The sequence below is a fragment of the Homarus americanus genome, unplaced genomic scaffold (genome assembly GCF_018991925.1).
Source record: "Homarus americanus isolate GMGI-L3 unplaced genomic scaffold, GMGI_Hamer_2.0 scaffold45698, whole genome shotgun sequence".
In the NCBI taxonomy this organism is placed as follows: Eukaryota; Metazoa; Arthropoda; class Malacostraca; order Decapoda; family Nephropidae; genus Homarus; species Homarus americanus.
Genome location: NW_024735554.1, coordinates 5,337,576 through 5,355,516, shown reverse-complemented (window position 1 = coordinate 5,355,516; position 17,941 = coordinate 5,337,576).

The window sequence follows — 17,941 nt, the reverse complement described above, 5'->3', positions numbered from 1 at the left end:
CCAGTGTATAATTTCCCCGCGTTTTTACTATTAAAGTGGAATAGCATTACGTTGGTGGTTGTATTTGTTGGGGGAGAGGGGTGAGGGGGGAGAGGGGGACGAGAGGGGTGATGGGGGAGGTGAGCAGCGGGGCGGGCGGGCGGTGGGATGCCTCTAAATTAGTTTGATAATGTGGGATTACTCGAATAATGATGCAGACATATCCTACCTAAACCTTGCCCATAACTCACCGGCCAGTTGGCGAGCCCCGACCAACACATACACACACACACACTACACACACACTCACACTACACACACACACACACTCTACACATACACACACACACAACAGCAGCGACTTGTGAGACTGTGGGTGAAGTAACAAGCAGAGGCAGGTCGATACTTGTGATTAAATGCCAATATTTCTACAGTAGACATGCCATGTAGAGCAGTTAATAGGGAGGGAAGGAGGGAGAGAAGGAGAGGAAACAGGGAGAGAGCGAAGAAACAGAGAGAGAAGGAGAGGAAACAGATAGAGAAAGAGAGCGAAGAAACAGAGAGAGAAGGAGAGGAAATAGAGAGAGAGAGATAGAGGAAAGGAGGTCACTTGTAGGAGGTGGCTGAGTCTATGTGTGGTAATAATTCGTGTTTATCTCTGTATTTGTGGCCGCCTCTCTGTTACAGCTCCCCACCACAAGAAGCTGGCTCTCTCTCTCTCTCTCTCTCTCTCTCTCTCTCTCAGTATACAAAATGTGGGAATTTTCTGTGTGTAGATAATGTGGATTTGTGTGTATTTGTATTGTGTGTATGTCTGTGTTTTTGTTTTAAATGTGTATGTGTGTGTGTGTGTGTGTGTGTGTGTGTGTGTGTGTGTAGAGACCTGTGGTGTAATGGTCAGCATGCTCGCCTCACAAGCGGAAGGACCAGGGTTCGATCCCCGGGCAGGGTGAAACTATGGGCAAGTTTCTTTACGCCATTTGCCTCTGTCTACCCAGCAGTAATTGGGAACCTGGATGTTAATCGTGTTCCGGGGTAATAGTTAGCCAGTGCAGTTGGTGAGTTGTCCGGTGTTCTCGGACTATTCCTTGACACTGGGTCATGCAGCTCGTTAACTTAGGGTGTGGTTGTTATGTTGGCGACAGCTTCTACACCTTAAACAAACTCACGCCTAGGTGGCCCTTGAGCCGGCCATCCTCGGTACACGAGGGGCAGCCATTGTATATATTATCATAGAGAAATCGATGTGTATATCTGAATTTAGATTAAGTCTGTGTCGATATATATTTCACAGTGTAATAATGGTAATGTATTTAAGATTAATGTACTGACACACACACACACAGCGATACACACACACACACACACACACACCGACACACACACACACACAGACACACACACACACACAGTATTTTCTTGACTGTACAACATAAAGTAATATAATATATAAGTGTATAATACTCGTGTGATGAAGCCTTGTCTTACTCCGTGCATATTAAATGAAGGGAGTGAGTGTTATCAGGGTATTGGGAGTACTTGTGGTGGTGGTGGTGGTGGTGGTGGTGGTGGTAGTGGTAGTGGTGGTAGTGGTGGTGGTGGTGGTGGTAGTGAGTGGTGAGTAGTAGTGGTAGTAGTAGTGGTGGTAGTGGTAGTAGTAGTGGTGGTAGTGGTAGTAGTAGTGGTAGTAGTAGTGGTGGTAGTAGTGGTAGTAGTGGTAGTAGTGGTGGTAGTGTAGGTATTTACCAATGAGTTAGACCCCCCCCCCCTGGCCAGACAGTGATGGATGGCCCACTGGTCACCAACGCTAATCGTGACCAGATCATTACGTGTATTCAATGGTCCAAGCTTTTATTGGCCTCTCTCTCTTGACGATGACTAATGACCCTCACTGTCCTGCCTTCATTATACTTAGTTAAAACCCTTGTTAATTATACCTGAGGAACTGTGGTTTTGTTATTGGTCCTGTTATTGATGGTGATTGTTATGTGTTTATTAAAGATGGGTGTTATTGTGTGGTGATTGTTAGGTGTGTGTTTAATAGTGTTATTGTTGGTAACTGTTGTGTATGTGAGTACTAAAAGACCTCTCGTTATTTACCTTGTTATTGAAGGTTATTTACGAAAGTTATTCTGGTATGTGGATTAAAACAAGAGATGTTTCGGACTTATAATATAAACCTCAAGGACGACCCACCCCACCCCCACCCCCACTAACCCCACCCACCCCCACACCCCCCAAATTCACCTCAACCAAATGCTGTTATTGATTTTGCAATTTTCGCCACCCTGCCCTGTTGTTGGTCCACTTAAATGCTAATGTGGGGAGCCAAAGTTAGCCTCAGGGATAATAAAGTTGGTTACGAAGATAAACTTGGTGGATAGGAGGAGAGAGTATAGTGGTTGGAGAGGGATGGGTGGATGGGGAGAGAGAGAGGGAAAGAGAGGGATGGTTGGTGGTGTGGAGAGGGATGGTTGGTGGTGTGGAGAGGTGGTGGAGAGGGATGGTTGGTGGTGTGGAGAGGTGGTGGAGATAGAGGAGTGGAGAGGGATAATGAGAAGGGAAAGGGATGATGAGAGAGAGGGAAAGAGAGGGGGGATGATTAGAGAGAAGGGAGAGAGAGGGTGAGATAACAGAGCTTCTTGCCTTATATTCCTGATCCCTTGTTGCTGAAGCTTTTAACAAGGTGGGGGAAGGGTGATCCAGGTGGGCTTCTTGAGGCTTCATTGGAGGTTATTGGGGTTCCATGAGGGTTCTGGGGGGGTTCTAGGGGGCTTCTTCTCACGTTCCCGAAGCTCTGACAGGGTAGGAAGCTTGTGTCTGTTACTGAAGCTTAAATATATAGATGCCAGACCCTCCCGAAGGCTTCACCAGTGTTCAATGAAGCTCTTGGTAATTAGAGATCATCCTTCTGGCGTATCTTATAACTACCGGGCCAAGTTTAAATAAGGTAGGGAGGAGGGGCGGGGTGGGGGAGGGCAGGAGGGGTGAGGTGGGGCGGGGTGAGGTGGGGCGGGTGAGGGGGAGGGGGAGGGGGTGGGGTGGGGTGGGGAGGTGGGGAGGAGGGGACGGGGAGGGGCGGGGAGAGGTGGGGTGGGGTTAGGTCATGCTGGCCAGACCTCTAGCAGCTAAAGCTTATTAAAGTCTTGGCTTCATGTTCCTGTTGCTTAAGCTGAGGGGACGTAAGTCTCTTAAAGTTGGCTTCAGTCAGTGAGTCGGTCAGCTAGTTTTTCTTTCACTCAATTAGTCAGTCAGTCAACCGGTCAAATAGTCAGTCAGTCATTTAGTCAACCACTCAGTCAATTAAAGTCAGTCAGGTGTATGTCCCCTTTATGTATAGAAAGAAGTGTGGGAGTCTCAGACCAGGTATGGGAGCTTTATGTCAGGTATGGGAAATTTGTAACAGGTGTGGGAGCATCAGGACAGGTGTGGGAGGCTCAGGATAGGCGTGGGAGGCTCAGGCCAGGCGTGGGAGGCTCAGGACAGACGTGGGAGGCTCAGGACAGGCGTGGGAGGCTCAGGACAGGTGTGGGAGGCCCAGGGCTCAGGACAGGCGGACAGGCGTGGGAGGCCCAGGACAGGCGAGGCTCAGGATAGGCGTGGGAGGCTCAGGCCAGGCGTGGGAGGCTCAGGACAGGCGTGGGAGGCTCAGGACAGGTGTGGGAGTCTTATTACAGGTGTGGTAGTGTTGGAGAGGGTGAGGTGTATATACAGTGCCACCTCTACCAGGGGAGGTACACGTGCCACCCCGATGTATCTCTGTTGACAATCAATTACAGCGACCCCCTCACTAGGAGACGCTACCGAGGGTGAGGGGGTGAGGGAGGGATTTGGAAGAGGAGGGGAGGTAGGGAGGGAAGAGATGAAGGATGGGAGGGAGGAGATGATAGGGGGAGGAACAGGAGAGATGGAAGGTAGAAGGGGAGGAGGCGTGAGTGACACATAGTTACTCTACATGTGTGTGTGTGTGTCATGTGTAACTACAGGTGTCATGTTGAGGCTCGTCTTATATGACACACACACACACACACACACACACACACACACACACACACACACACACACACACACCTCAGAGTCAGGTGGTGGAATTCTGTCAAAATCTTTCCCAGTTTTGTTATTGTGGTAAATGGAAGGTTTAATGGAGATATTGTACCAGCAAAGATGGCCCACAGCTGGCCAGGAGGAGCCGAGCGGCCTCACAACACACCACACAAGAAGAGGCCAGATTCCCGCTGGAGGCCATAACGCGGGAGAGAATATACCTCCCATCCCTCCGCCTCCTTTCTCTCCCCACTCCCTCCCCTTTTCTTCCCCCCCTCCTCCCCATCCCTCCCACCTCCCCATTCCTCCTATCCCCCCCACCCTCCACTCCTTCACCCATCCTCCCCATTCCTCACCCCTCCCTCCCACTCCTCTCCCTCTCCCTCATCCCCTCTCCTCCTCCCCACCTCCTCCCTATACCCCCACCCCCTCCCTCCTCCTTCTCCTCTCCTCCTCCCCTACCTCCTCCTCAGCACATATCTCCTGGCTTTCTGCCCAAGGCTCCATCTCAACACATTAGATTCCATCCCTGTTTAGTTTTACCAGGGAGTGTTTGGCTTTCTACCCCCCTCCCTCCCTCCCTTCTCTCCTGCTATCCCCCTTCCCTGTTCCTCCTTCTTTTAAATTTCACCTCCCTCCCATTTTTCCCCTTTCCCTCTCCCTGCCCTCTCCTTCCCCACTCTCTCTCCTCTCTGCCCCCTCCTCTCCCCCTGTCCTCAGCAGAGTAATTGTCCGCCTCTCAGCATCACATATTAATATAGGCTTTTTATCTTGCCTTGACTGATGGTTTGGCTGTTTTTGTTCCCTGAGCTGCTCTCTCTCTCTCTTCGTGGGACCATCTTGGCTCTACGTGATAGTTTGCGGGGACAAGAAGGTAACTTAGCGTGTGGGATCATACTGCTGGTATGAGGGGGGAGGGGGGAGGGGGGGAGGGGGGGGGAATGAGGTAGGGGGACTGGTGGTAGGGGTAGAGGAGGTGGGGAGGAGGAGGAGGGGAGGAAGTAGGGGGAGGGGGAGGGAGGCAGGGGGAGGGGGAGGGAGGCAGGAGGAAGAGAGGGAAGGAGGTAGCGGTGGATTTGGAAGAGCCCCCCTCCCCCCTCACACACACTCAGGTTAATGATCATTCTTAAAGGTAGGTTAGGTTTGGTTAGGTTAACTATTATTTAACCCTTTAAGTTATCCATTGCACTCATGTATGTATGTATGTATGTATGTATGTATGTATGTATGTATGTATGTATGTATGTATGTATGTATGTATGTATGTGTGTATGTATGTATGTATGTATGTATGTTTATCGCTATCTCTATCTTTCTCTCATAAAATCTTTCCTTCCTCGCCTCTATACCTCACTTCCTCTTTCTCTCCTATATCTCTCACTTACCTCCTCTCTCTCTCTCTCTCTCTCTCTCTCTCTCTCTCTTTCTGGTTACTTGGATCAGCTGTTGAGAAGAGTAAACAAAAAACAGCTGATTTCTACGTCACGTGAAGTCAAATGTAAACAAACTTATTTCCTCGTCTTTCTTGTTTTGTTTACTTGTTTACTTCTCCTCCTTCTCTCCGTCTCGCTCTATTCTTCTGTCTTCCTCTTCTCCCTTTCTCTCACTCCTTGCTTTCTCCTTTGTATGTATGTTCTCTTCTTCTTCTTCTTCTTCTTCTTCTTCCATCTTTTATTCCCTCTCTCTTTCTCTCACCTTCCCTCTCACCTCTCCCTCTCACCCCTCCCTCTCACCCCTCTTCGTTTTTTTTACTCTCCAGCTCCATTTGTATGTCTTCCTTCCTTCCTTCCTTCCTTCCTTCCTTCTTTCCTTCCCTTATCTCTCTTCGTCCTTCTATTGTTCCCTCCATCTTCTTTCTCTCTCCCTTCTTCCTCCTTTCTCTCACCCCTCTATCCCTTTCTTCTCTCACTCCCATCACACTTTGTATCCTTTTCCCTCTTCCACTCCCTCCCTCTTCTCCTCCTCTCTCCCTCTTCCTAGTCTTCCTCGTCCTCCTCCTCTTCTTCCCCTTCCCCCTCATCCTCCCTCTCGCCCTCCCCTTCTCTTTTTCCCTCTTCATCCACCTCTTCCCTTCCCTCTTCTTCCCCTTCCCCTTCCCCCCTTCCCTCCCCACTTCCCCCATCCCTCACCCGTTTCATGAGTCTTAATCTACAAAAGTGAGGTGGCTTATGATAAACGATGACGTCCATTAACGAAATGAGCGGCTCCTCTTAAAAAATACTTGCTCTTCCTGCGAAAGTTCACAAAGTTTTGAGTGGAATAGATGGCGTCTGGGAGGCAGCAGTTCCATTCCTATCGTTCAGTTTCCTCTACGCTTCACCTCCACAACGACACACGCACACACAACCATCCCATCTCCATCCTATCATCCTAAAAAAAAAAAATAACCCTCCTTCCAAAACCATCCTTATCCTTGAAGTTTAAACACCAATTGAGGATGTGTAAGCTAGGATATGGTTAGGGAGTCCTTTAAAGGGTGGAGTTTAAGGATGTGTTCTGCGGGTGTCCTATAAGCGAAGGATTGTGGGAAGGGTTCGTTGGACGGCGGGAACAGCAATTGATGGCACATTATGAGATGAAATATACGTTTAAACTGGAGAAGTGGAGCCTGGGTTGCGATATGGACTCCTGAATTGATGATGATAACACGGCGAATTATGATACTACCTCCAGCGTTCTCCTTCCCCCTTCCCCCTTCCCCCTTCCCCCTTCCCCCTTCCATCCTCGTCCTCCCTCTTCCACCACCAGTCAGCTAAGTGCATCTCCCTCCCTCCCTCCCCAGAACATGATGTACTCGTGTAGGAGGAGATGAGTGTATAGCCTGCCTCCTCCTCCCTCTCTCCTCTTCCCCTTCCTTCCCCCTCCTTCCTCCTCCATTCTTCTTCTCCTTCCCTCCTCCGGCAGGCTACATACATCACCCCCTCCCAGAACGTGATGTACTAATAAAAGCAGGATACATGTACCCAGCACCATGATATACAGAACCTAAAGTACACACCACTCTAAAATGTACTCAAACAACAGTCTTAACGTACTCAGCAACCACACAGACACACATGCACTACACACCTACACAGACACACATGCACTACACACCTACACAGACACACATGCACTACACACCTACACACACATGCACTACACACCTACACACACATGCACTACACACCTACACACACATGCACTACACACCTACACTAGCTCTATACACAGACATAAAGGAAACACTCAGGACATATTTCTCTCGTGTTATTCTGGCCAGTAATAACAAAGTACCCACAAGAACATTTAATACTGAGATGGGGGAGGGGTAGCAGTATATGGTTAGCTGAGGGTGAGGGGGTGGTGAGGTGGGGTAGAGAAATGGTGGTTATGGTAGAGGATGGTAATGGAGGTGGGGCTGAGGAGGCTAGGCATGTAGGTAGACTGTAACCCTCCCTATCCTCACTATAGCCCCCCCCTCCACTATAGCCCCCCTCCACTATAGCCCCCCTCCACCATAGCCCCCCCCCTCCACTATAGCCCCCTACACTCTTCAGCCTATCCCGTAGTTCACGTGTTATAATCGGGGCCGCTGTCACAAATAGTTCCCCAATATGATAATGGCATCGACCCCCCTCCCCCCTCTCTCCTCCACACCCCTACACCTCCCCTCGTCTCACTCCACCACCCCCCTTCCTACTCACCTTACCTCCCCTCACCTCACCTCTCCTCTCACCCCCACATTAACTCCCCCTCACCCCTCCACATCCTCCCTCTCACCCTCATCCCACCTCACCCCCTCATCCCCCACACCTCACACCTTTTCTTGGGCGTTCAGGTATATTCTCGAATGATGCTTCTCCCCCTCCCTCACCCCTCCCCTCCCCCCTCTTCTCCCTCACCCCCCACCCTCAGGAACTTTTGCATTTTTGCTTCTGCAGGAGTCTGAGGCCTTGGTGTTGGGGGGAGGGTGACTAATGTTCTCAAGGTGGAAGGAAGTGAGGGGAGGAGGGTGGCCATCAGTCTCTCGTGTGATGATGATGATGATGGTGGTGGTGATGAGTGGATGAAGTGGTGATGGTGATGGAGTGGTGATGAAGGTGTAGTGATGGTGGTGGTAGTGTGTGATGGTGAGGTGGTGGTGGTGAGTGGTGATGTGGTAGTGATGATGGTGGTGGTAGTGGTGATGAGGGTGGTAGTGATGGTGGTGGTGATGGTAGTGGTGATGAAGGTGGTAGTGATGGTGGTGGTGGTAGTGGTGATGAAGGTGGTAGTGATGGTGGTGGTGGTGGTAGTAGTGGTGATTGTAGTGATAATGATAATAACGACGAAGAAAAATAATAATAATAACTACAATAACAACATTTCTAAACACCAAAACACAACCTACCATTTAATAAACCCTTTTTAAAACATCTAAATCAAAATTACTCCCCAAAAATTAGAGAATATTAGAGAGAACACCAACACACTCTGTCTGTCTAGTGAAGTGTGTTGACAGGCAAGTGAGAGAAACATTATTATTATTATTTTATTTTTCTGGTTACGTCAGTATATGTTAGTTACCTATTAATTTATGTCATTCTATCTCGTTCTTTCATTCTATCAATCATTCTTTCATTCTGTCAATCACTCTATTAATTTCTATCATTCTATTAATTATTTTTACCTATAATATGAGAGTGTGTGTGTGTTTCCTCCTCCCTACATACATACATACATACATACATACATACATACATACATACATACATACATACATACATATAATACAAATTATCACAAACTTTCTATGTATTTATCCTCATCAAAACTAATCCATTCCTGTCTATCCTAATCCAAGTATACATATGTGTTAGTTAAAAAAAATAACCTTAATCCTCCCCCTCCCTCCTCTTCCCCCCCACGTATAATAATTTAACCCTTGTGCATATTTTATCCTGGTTAAAATTAGCTTTGACCAGAAGAAACAGTGAGGGGGAGGAGGGGGAAGAGGTTGGAGTGGGGTGATGGGGGATGGGGGGAGGGTGAAGGAGGAGGGGATGATAGGAGGGGGATGGGGGAGGAAGAGGATGGGATGGGGAGGGGGGAGGAGGGGAATGGTAGGAAGGGGTAAGGTGGGAAAGGACAGGATGGGGGTGAGGGAAGGAAGAGAGGGGGAAGGGAGGGGGAAGAGAGGGGGGAGGGAGGGGGAAGAGAGGGGGGAGAGAGGGGAGGTAACACAATTTATATTTTAATCTTAGTACGTCGTGGTGGTGTTGATAGGGACCTGGTTGGGTTCGTCTCCCTACTATAGTGATGATTTCCTGTGGGATGAAGGACCTACTAGCTGGGGGTTAATCAGGAGTGATGGATGCGACACTATCTCCTCCTCCTTCTCCTCCTTCTTCATCGCCTCCTTCAGCACCGCCCCTTCTTTTCTCCTTCTCAGCCTCCTTCAGAACGTTCCTGTTTTCTCCTCCTTCTCCTCCTTCTTCATCGCCTCCTTCAGTTCCGTCCGTTCCTTCCTCTTCCAGCGGTCCCTGTTTTCTCCTCCTCTTCCTCTCTATGTCCTTCACCCCCCCCTCCCCCTCTTCCTTACATTCGTTCTCTTCCTCCACATCGTCCTCCTCTTCGTCCTCTTCCTCCTTCACTACCCCCTCCTCCTCCTCCTTCTCCACCTCCTCTTCCACCACCTGGGGAAGGGAGGCCAATCTTCAGGTGATCCCAAAATACTAAATTAATTAACACTTAACAGGAGCCACAGACTTACCTTAATGAGTGACAGGTAAGGTGTTCCCCAAGGCTCTCTCTTACTACCAAATCTATTTACAATGTTCGTAAATAATGACCCAGTGAATTCAAATAACAATATGTATAATAAATGTGTATACTGTATGACTGTTAGTATCAAATAATGACAAAGTTACTCTAAAAGTTTACATTAAAATAAAAGTAAACAAAATTATCATCCATAATTTTCTCAAACATTAATTCTCAAAACTACTATGAAATTTAGACTCTAATTCCCACCTTTCCGTCTCAACTTACCCTAAAGCATTAAATTCTAAAATCCACCTCCTGAGACAGTGTGTGTGTGTGTGCTAACTTGAAGACCGTCATAGATAAAGCCAGGCCAAGGCGTGAATAATGACGGAAGACCTGCCTGGGGAAGGGGCTGAAGACGGGCGATAATACCTAAGATAGTTCAACTCTGGAAGCATAAATTGGCGGCAGGTGATCCATAGCGGGTAGTGGGGGCTGGGGAGATGGGCTGGCATGTCTTGTTAGCTGGGAGACCACGACACTCGCCCGCTCGTAACACCTCCTGTACCCACACCTGCTGTACCCACACCTGCTGTACCACCTTCACTCTCACTGATGCACCATACACCACCTTCTGCACCACTATATATATAGGCCTAATACACCTCTTTGTTCCATATACCTACACCTGCCACACCATTTTATACACCTGCTACACCACCATACACCTGCACTACCTAATTGCCTCTCAGCTTCTCCCACTCACCCCTACTCCTCTCCCCTCTCACCCCCTCCCTTCATCCCTCTCACCTAATCTATTCACCTGTCTAAATTACCTATCCTAATTAACCTTCAAAACATATCTTACCTGTCTAAAAAATCGCCAAAAATACTAAAACTATAATATGTATCTGTTAATTGCTTGTCAAGGTATATTAATTTACCTGTGATAGTTCTTTCTGTTGCAGGTAAGGCGGCCAGGTGGACATTATACATACAGGTAAGTCTCCCTTCTCATTAAGGACTCATACAGGTAGGCAGCTTGACGAGTACTCACCTGAGATGGTTGTAGTGGTGTTGTGGTGATCAGTGTATAGAATGGGTGAAAGAGAGAGAGAGAGAGAGAGAGAGAGAGAGAGTAATCACCATTCATTTATTTATTTAACCACCACCAGCCTTAACCACCACTACAATAACCAGTACTTCCACAGTGTATGAAATGTATGATGTATTAGTTATATATTTAGTAATGTATGATGTATTAATAATGTATTTACAAGGCTGGGATATATAACAACTTGTTTATAGAGTAATAGAGCCTAAAACAACAGCTCTCTAATGCTCTATGTCGCCTCTATACTCTGATATATAAACCTCCTGAGGGTTATACACGCTAATGTATGATGTATTAAACACCAGGTATAATGTATCATAACGGGCCATTTACCGGATACATCAGATAACCCTTAAAACTAAACCGGAAATTTTGATAAAAGATGAAAAGAATTTGGCCCAACAGAGGCAATTGGCTGCATTAATTTTGATCAGTTTAGTCGAGTGTGGGGGAGGGTGTGGGTTAGGGTGTGGATCAGGGGTGGGTCAGGGGTGGTGTGGGTCTGGGTGTGGGCCAGGGGTGGGTCAGGGGTGGTGTGGGTCTGGGTGTGGGCCAGGGGTGGGTCAGGGGTGGGGTAGGGGTGGGGTAGGGCCAAAGTTTCCCCCACCCCACCCACTTGATGCCTGGCAATAATGGTAATAAAGAAGCTAGTGGTGATAAATGACCTAGTTGTCGATGTATAAGCTCTCGGTACACTGCTTCCGTTCACGGTCTTGGGGAGGGAGTGGTCCTAGTCAGGTTTTATTGAGGGGTGTGTAGGGGTGGTAGTGGTATGTGTAGGGGGGGTAGGTGGGTGTAGGGGTGTGTGGGGGGGTAGGGGGGTGTTGGGGATGCAGGAGGGGCATTAGTTGTATTGCATTATAATGACTTGGTAATGTTTGGCCACCTGGTGTGTTTGGGAGAGAGAGAGAGAGAGAGAGAGAGAGAGAGACGTAAAATATATAATAAAGGTAACCAGACCTTGAAAAAAACTCCCTCACCTCACATACAGTAAACATCCAACAGCCAGATCGTGAAAGGCGGACCATTGGGCTGAACAAATACAAACAAGTACATCTGTTGTCTTTACCTCCCATACATAAACAACAACAAATACACCTGTAATCAGTCCTTCAGGTGATAAATGGTAATCAGGTTAACACGACAGTTTTTCCCTGGAGCGTAAGTTTTAAATAGCGTCCTTACCTGGCTGGCGAGAGTGTGTGTGTGTGTGTGTGTGTTATACTCCATAGGGGTCATAGGTCACCACATAGGTCGCCCTCATACTCCTATCATGATGTGTGAGGACTTTATCAGCACATCACGACCCTGAAAAAAGACGTAATAGTAACCTGGGTTTATAAAGGTATAATCTAACAGAGACAGAGGGAGACAGATATCGAGAGAGAGAGACAGAGATACAACAGTAAATTCCACCCTGAGTTAACAAAATCATGTGTGGCAGCAGGCAGAGGGAGGTAGTGTGTGTGTGAGAGGACTCTATCAACCTGGCTCTGTTGACACTAGTGGCCAGCAGGAGCCACCACCACCACGTTGGAGAAGGTTCACTCGTCCAATACTCTCACTTGTACCTCAGCTGTCTGTCAGAAAGTCTCCTGCAGTATTTTCCTTTCATCTGGGGATCAAGTATACACGGCAGCCGGGACTCATTTGGACAGAAGCTTTCTCCAGAGTTAAATAAACAATATGTATTCTGGAGCGCTCACTGTTCCCTCCATCCCCTCCCCGCCCTTCCCTCCTTCTCCTCCTGCCGATTCCCTCCCTCCCTCTCCTTCCCTCCCTCTACCACCAAGAGCCCCGTTCCGACAAACCCCTTTAATGTGACTCCTGCCACCGGGACGGACCCACCTACAAATTAATGGACATTTTTACAGCCTCGTCTGGTGTAGAGGTCTCGGTACTCTCCTCTCTCAAGTATCCCGGCAGGAGGAGGAGGAGGAGGAGGAGTCACATAATAAGGAGGAGAGAGAGAGGGGGGGGGGGCTGAGGTAGGAGGGAGAGGTCAGCCCCTTAGCGCCCAGCCCAGCCCATCACGGGGAAATTCTGCCAGGCCATATTCGTAGAGGTCAGGGAATCCATCAAAATTTTACTGTCCTTCGGTGGGGGAGAACCTTTGTCTTTATGATGTGAAATGTGATGGTCATGAAAAGTATATCTGTAAGATTTTGTGTGATTGTGGAGGGCTGGGGGGCATTACCACCGGGTCCTCCTTACTTCACCCTTCTATCATTCCTTCCTTCCTTACTTCACCCTTCTATCATTCCTTCCTTCCTTACTTCACCCTTCTATCATTCCTTCCTTCCTTACTTCACCCTTCTATCATTCCTTCCTTCCTTACTTCACCCTTCTATCAGTCCTTCCTTCCTTACCTCACCCTTCTGTCATGCCTTCCTTACTTCACCCCTCTATCATTCCTTCCTTCCTTACTTCACCCTTCTATCATTCCTTCCTTCCTTACTTCACTCTTCCATCATTCCTTCACCATCACTCAGACCCCCCCCCTTCTAAAAAAAATTACAAAATCCAGGAAGCAGTAAGGGCATAGAGTCCCTCCACTGCCTTCTTTTATCAACTGGAACTAAAGAAACACTCAAAACCCTCTCTCTCTCTCTCTCCCCCCTCTCTCTCCCTCTCCCCTTTTTTCCCCACCACCTATTCTTATGCCACTAAATTATGCAGAGTGAGCAAGATATGTAATTGCATGGCTCTACTCTGTCATTCATTTCTCCGGCTATACTATTTCATTAGCATAATATTTCAACATTTTTTGGGGGGGGAAGTGAAGACAGTAAAACTTGGCAACTTTATATGAGGACTTGGATTAAGGTTCGTCTTCAAGCGTCATCAGACACAAACACGCTTCAGGGATAAAACATTTTCTTCTCAGTTGCCACTTCGCTCGGTTCAAATTTTTCCTTCCCCCCCATCTTTAAAAAGTGTTTATATTCGTCTACGTCTTTCTAATCTTTCCTCTGTCACTTGGATATTATATTAATTTGTATGTTATAACAAGGAACAATGATTACTTAGTGGATATAACATCAAACTGAGGCATTAATATAACAGTTTATATAATGTCCGGGTCGTGAAGGCAAGAGGCAACTGCGGCAGCCGATCCTTTATGACGTCTGATGGCGCGAGACCGACTCCAAGATAAACAAAGAAAATGGCGGGAAGATGACAGCGACTGGTGGCCGATAGAGATGGTTCCTTTTATGGCTCCCATCCACGTCCTATCTCGATATTTTCTCGACAATCGCGATTCATATTTGCCCACGGAAACCTCTCCTCTTGTTTTCTTTGATGTCTTTCCTCTTTGATTACTTGTTTTTTTTTCTTATTTTTAGTTTTGTCCAAAGGGAAAAGTTTATATTTGAGTCTGGTTGTGACGTGTCTTTTGTTTCTCTATCTTAGTGTTGTGTTGTCGATTCTCTTTTGTTTTTTCGATCCTGTAGTGAGTAAATCCTTTGTTTTTTTATGATGATTTCCTTTTGTCGATTCTCTTTTGTTTTTATGCCCTATATAGTAAGTAAATCCTTTGTTTTTATTTATATAGACGATCTTCTTTTGTTACGTGAGTCTTTGTGTGTTTTTGTATTATTATTTTTGTATTGTTTGATCTTGTTTTACTTTCTGTTTTTGTTATTGTTTATTAACTCATTTGTTTATTTTCTTTGCATTATTATTATTTATTTCTTATTTCGTTTTATTACTTTATTTTCTTGTATTTTTTTATATTCTCCCATATTTTTGTTTTTGTCATAATTTTTATAATCTTTGCTTTCTTTATTTTCATTGTATATTGTTTTCTTTCTTTCTTTTGTCTGGTTTGTAATTCATTCTCTGTATTACTTATTTTGTATTCATCCCACTCTCCCCCCACTCTACCTAGTCTCCCCCCACTCTACCTAGTCTCCCCCCACTCTACCTAGTCCTCCCATCCACCAGTCCCCCTCTACCTAGTCTCCCCCACTCCTAGTCTCCCCCCTCTAACTAGTCTCCCCCCTCTCTCGTCCTCCCCTCCTGGTCCCCCCCCACTCTACCTAGTCTCCCCCACTCTCCTAGTCTCCCCCCACTCTACCTAGTCCTCCCCTCCTAGTCTCCCCCACTCTACCTAGTCCTCCCCCCCCTCTGCCTAGTCCCACACTCTACCTAGTCTCCCCCACTCCTACCTAGTCCTCCCTCTACCTAGTCTCCACTCTACCTAATTCTCCCCCACTCCTGCCTAGTCTCGCCCACTCTGCACCTGTTCTCCCCCACTCTACCCCTGGTCTCCCCCCACTCTACCTAGTCTCCCCATGTCCCCTGGTCCCCACTCTACCTAGTCTCCCCCACTCTACCTAGTCCTCCCCCTCTGCCTAATCTCTCCCTCTACCTAGTCTCCCCCACTCCCAGGTCCCCCCCACTCTACCTAGTCTCCCCCCACTCTACCTAGGCTCCCCCCAATCTCTCATTTAATGGTCGAACGTTGTGAATATTTTAATGGAAGGATTCATCTAACTTTTGTGATATTCGTCTCTCGGTAATTGCATTTGAAATTTGGTTAAGAATTCACCTATTGATTTTTCATATCTCCTTCCTCCAGTGTACTGAGTCTTTGTCACGGGTTTAAACCAGGGTTATTGAGGGGTTTAAGCCAGTGTTATTGAAGGGTTTAAACCATTGTTCGCTGGAGGGTTAAAACTATTATTCTTAAAAGTGTTATTGAAAGGTTTAAGCCAGTGTTATTGAAGGGTTTAAACCATTGTTCGCTGGAGGGTTAAAACTATTATTCTTAAAAGTGTTATTGAAAGGTTTAAGCCAGTGTTATTGTAGTGTTTAATACCAGTGTTATTGAGGGTTTAAACCATTGTTATTTTAGGGTTTAAATCATCGTTTTCTGGATGGTTAAAACTACAATTCTTAAAGTGTTCATGAAGAGTTAAAATCATCGTTATTGAGGGTTTAAACCACTGTTATTGAAGGGGTTAATCCATTGTTACTTAGGGGTATAAATCATCGTTCTCTGGAGGATTTAAACCATTATTATTTAGGTGTTTAAACCATTGTTTTTGAGGATTTAAATCTTAATTATTGAAGGTTTAAACCATTCTTATTGAGGGGTTAAACCAGTGTTATTGAGGGCTTAAACCAGTGTTATTGAGGGGTTGTTATCGTCGTTCTCTGGAGGGTTTAAACCATTGTTCTCGAAAGGTTAAGTAGAGATTGTCCTTGTTATGGCTTTTGGTCCGTTCTGTACTTGTTTTTTTTTGTTCTTCTTTGTTATTGTCTTGTTATGGTATCGGTCTTGTTCTCTTTGTTCAGTTTTTGTTCTTTTGATAATTTTTTAGGTCCCGCTGTTCAAATTGTTCTTTATTTATTTATTGTTCTCTCTGTTCTTCTTCATTGTTATTGTTATGGTTTGTTCTTGATATTATTTATTTTGTATCTTTGTTTTGTTAATGTTGTTCTTTGTTCACTGTTCTCTTCTTGTGTATTTGTTAACCCGAGTGTAACAAATGGCTGAGGATTTGTTCATAGTTTGCTCACACACACACACACACACACACACACACACACACACACACACACTGATGTAGACTATTATACATAACGTAGTACTATGTATAATAATTTGCATACGTAACTTTAAGCATGTGTAGATATAACATAATTCACAGGTGTCATAAATACCTGTCCTGAACACCTGTCGGGGTAATTACGGACAGGTGTTTTGCTACAAGGTGATCCACACGTCGGCGAGGTTGGTGTAGGGAAATGGTTTTAATTGAGAGTGTCAGGGTCAGCAGGTGTATTTATTACTGCTGTAGTGAGGATGATAGTGTGTGGAGAGAGAGAGAGAGAGAGAGAGAGAGAGAGAGAGAGAGAGAGAGAGAGAGAAAATGTGACAAATTACCCACAGGTGTTTTATAGTATTCTCATTAATAGGTGTACCACAGGTGTTAATAACTAAGGTATACTTGATTATCTCTCGTATATGTGGTTATATTACCTATAATGTACACATATCTCCACAAGTCACATATATGTTAATTTTTAATATCTATTGGTGTATAATATGTGTTATGTGTACTCCAGCCACATATCCAACACATATTTTGTAGGGTATGTGATATGATTCTAATATGTGTCCTCTTAACCTCATCGAATAACACATATTTGAAGCTTGTTTTCTATTATATGACTAAATTATGTCATATATAAATTCTAAGTCCATTTTATATATTAGTTTCATGTTATATATTTTTTTTATGTTTAGGGAAAAAATCTAAACTTGGTTATTTTACACGAGTTTATCCTTCGTCTGTGATTCATAATTCCGTTTTATTTGTATTGTTATTTTTAATTATGAGGTTAAATTAGATTCATTACCTTATTCTTATATCAGTGGTTATCATTCTTATCATTCTTTGTTTGTGAATGATAAGGACATATTCATCATGCTTGACATTCTTATTTAATATAGTCTAAGTCTTATTTTGATCTTAATCTTATTATTGACGTATTTTTAGTTCTGATTTTTTGGTTCCATTGTTTTCTGTCATATAATAATAATAATAATAATAATAATAATAATAATAATAATAAATATATTCTCCATTATTTTGATAGATTTACATTATTAAATTTACATAGATACATTTTTTTAGTTAACTTTGATATATAAACGCCTTGTATAACTAAAATATGTATACAGAAGGGGATTGTATGTATAGAGAATATATGAATAAATTAACACCAGGATATACAATAGAAAGATTTTATTTGTAGTTGTAATAATCGTCAAGATACATAGTAATTGTATAACTTTCTGACACACAAATAAAATTATACCAAATTATACACACACATACACACACACACACATACACACACATACACACACACTTCACCCCCCCCCCTCTCTTAAACAATGTGAGGGAGAGAGACCATACTATACACACACAGGTACACACACAGGTATACACACAGGTATACATAAACATAGGTATACTGTCACTCCTATACATACCTTCGCTCGCTCACCCTCTGTATTTATTTATTAACTGTTTGGATTAACACTCATACAGTCACTAA